Source organism: Siphateles boraxobius, unplaced genomic scaffold (genome assembly GCF_051911475.1).
Source record: "Siphateles boraxobius isolate OS27281-9 unplaced genomic scaffold, OSU_SipBor_1 266, whole genome shotgun sequence".
Lineage (NCBI taxonomy): Eukaryota > Metazoa > Chordata > Actinopteri > Cypriniformes > Leuciscidae > Siphateles > Siphateles boraxobius.
Window position 1 is genome coordinate 20,492 of NW_027508883.1, and position 2,312 is coordinate 22,803.

A 2,312-nucleotide genomic window follows, 5' to 3' on the forward strand; every position below is an offset into this window, starting at 1 on the left:
TTATAGTTAAAAAGGTTTTGTGCTGGCTTAGAGGAAGAAACCATACAAATTTAGTTAAGAAACGTTTAAACTCAATAATAGAGACATTTCAATGTTTAACATTTTTGTTTGCTTTTCTAAAAGCAATTGGGTTCCTACTAAAAAGAGATTTGGTTCCTGAAGCAAAACCAGTTGAAAAGCAAAAGCACTGATCTAATAAACGCGGCAGAGGTAAGAAGCGCAAACTAAACCCAGTATGAAATCGTCCGAAATCCACATTAATCAGCGTGGCGCACACAACAGTTGAAGACGACCAACAGTGGCAGCCGACAATTTGAGCCGAACGTGGCCGGAGGCTGAGGACAGTTAAGACCTCTTCTGTTCTGTGACCTTTAATTGGGACAATGCCGCATCTAAGACTCTCTTTGTCTTTGGGCCGGCGGAGGCATCATTAATGCGGTGTGTGGGCGCAGAACTGAAGCCAGCACTGTCATTGTCATTAGCAGAGTCCGGTCAAAGATGTGTGAAGACATCCAGGCCACTGCGTTCAATGAAGAACAAATAAAGAGAGCAGGACAAAGGAAGGCCAACTGGTAAATTGAGGGTACACATGTGGAGCGGAGAACTCTAACCTGTTTTACATAGAGCCGATCAACAGGGGAATAGGGCGGATTAGCATTTTTATTGCGCAGCGGAAAGTCCCAGCATCCTCCGGCGTGTCACCTGTCCCGTGCCTCCGAGGCGCTGGTGGAAACCTCAACACGTGTGGTACGCCTGCAGATTATGCATGTGTGTATGAGACATGGATGATTGGTGAATAACATCAATAAAATGTTTCTTCCCGGAGGAAATGTATTTCGCAGCTTTGTGTTCTCAATTATGTTTCACTGAAATAAGAGAATGAAATGTTTCTCTTCCTGAGAAATAAAAATAAGTCAAGTGTTGAGTACAGACAGAGCTTTACAATTAATGTGAAAGGTTTATAATGAGATCATATTATTGAACTGAGTTCCATATTAATGTTTAGGGAAGCTCATACAGTAAGAAAGAAAAATCATAATTGAGATGTCAGATAATATCTCAGGTTTTTTCTCCTAGAAATCAATGAGATTAAATGGTGAGGAAATGGAGACTTTTACTTTTTCTCAGATTTTCTCCTGAGAAAAAACTCTTGCATCTAGTTTCAGAAAGTCTCAAACTGTGCCAAAATATTAAAGTCGGCAATTAAAATCTCAATGTAAACTCAAACATTTCTAATCAAATGGTCTGGATGGCTCTCTAAATTCATTTTATAGCTCTTTATATGTGTTACTGTATACTCATTTGTGTCTCTTTTTATTTCCTTAAGGAACATCCAACTGAGGACTTAATTTAATCTCCTGAACCATTAATAAGAAACTTTTGAGTTTTGTCTGTGAGCATGCAAATATACACTGCTCAGTCTGGTTATATTAAAGGTGCATTTTGCATTTGGGAGATGCTTCATCCAAAGCAACTTTACATCATCAGTTCTCGCTTTCCTTGGGAGTCGAACCCAAGACTCTGCCGTTGCTAGAGACATTTTCTACTGTTTGAACCACAGACAACTTATGATATAATAAGAGAATGAGATTATTTTATTAGCACTCTCCATTCAATGGCATTTCTCTAACACCAATCAATGTTGATGATGGCTCTATAACACATGCTGTAATCAATGGTTTTTAAACTCTTGCTTCCCTGCAATTTGTCCCATATCAGCTTCTGAACCAAAACCGACCAGTACCCACAATCACCATAATCTCTTTTAGGTCTGTTTCTGTAAGTCCTTCCCAAACACACTCTCAAAGGAATATTTTATTTCTCACATGTTGCTCTTTAATATGGGTTCTCAGATACAGTATGTTTCATTTAAGCATCAACTTTGTCTCAGATGTTTGACGTTTACTATATTGCACTTAAAAGTCTGTAGGAGACATAAAAATATACTCGTGTCAACCAACCAATCTCTTGGAGTATTTCAAATGCTCTACATTTACCACAACAAACATTTCCTCGTGCGGTCTTGCCACGAGTCCATCCAAGTAAATAGTTTAATGTTAGGTTATTGTCTGATGACGGAGATTACAGTATACCAACCTGAGAAACATATTCCTTGACAGTATTTCAGCAATCAATGTCGTTTGTTTGTTTGGAATCTGAACTATCGAATCGATGCCCGACTCGAATGAATCACTATTTGTAGTCGGCTCTTTCAAATGAATCAACCGGGTGCACAAAATGCTTCGCGATAAATTTTGAATCAATCGAACAGCTCCAATACATTTCTGTGATTCGTTCACTAATACCGATTC